This window comes from Alligator sinensis, unplaced genomic scaffold, assembly GCF_000455745.1.
Source record: "Alligator sinensis unplaced genomic scaffold, ASM45574v1 scaffold219_1, whole genome shotgun sequence".
Lineage (NCBI taxonomy): Eukaryota > Metazoa > Chordata > Crocodylia > Alligatoridae > Alligator > Alligator sinensis.
The window spans coordinates 3,709,252-3,709,568 of NW_005841866.1; the positions used below are offsets into that span (position 1 = coordinate 3,709,252).

The 317-nt window shown below is 57.7% G+C and overlaps 2 protein-coding genes across 3 annotated transcripts in view; both read left to right on the plus strand.

Annotated features, from left to right (window-relative positions):
• Positions 1-317, plus strand: part of COMMD1 (copper metabolism domain containing 1) — a 261,731-nt gene that overhangs the window by 233,655 nt on the left and 27,759 nt on the right. The window lies entirely within an intron of this gene.
• B3GNT2 (UDP-GlcNAc:betaGal beta-1,3-N-acetylglucosaminyltransferase 2) overlaps positions 78-317 on the plus strand; it is a 30,344-nt gene continuing 30,104 nt past the window's right edge. Inside the window, exon 1 of the mRNA XM_025192228.1 lies at positions 78-98. The gene's annotated coding sequence lies outside the window, so the exon portion shown is untranslated. The remainder of the gene's footprint in view (positions 99-317) is intronic.

Genomic DNA, 317 nt, shown 5'->3' on the forward strand with positions numbered 1-317 from the left:
CGGGCAGACACGGGTCGGTCCGATCTCTTTTATGAGACCAACTAACATAGTTGGACAACTCTGTTGCAAGCTTTCGGGCACAAACACCCTTCATCGGGGTGAGGAAGCGCTTGGTCTGTGCTCTTCCTGGAGGGACCAGGAAAGAACCAGGAGGCCGGGAGCCGCGCGAGAGAGACAGTCAGTGAAAAGGATGGTGGAAAAGCCAGTTGGGGAGGATGGTTTAGACGGGGATGGCCCTGCCTTGAGCAGGGCTGGACTAGTTGCCCTCCTGAGTTGGCTTAGACTAGATGACCCCCTTTGCCCTCCCCTGCTCCCCC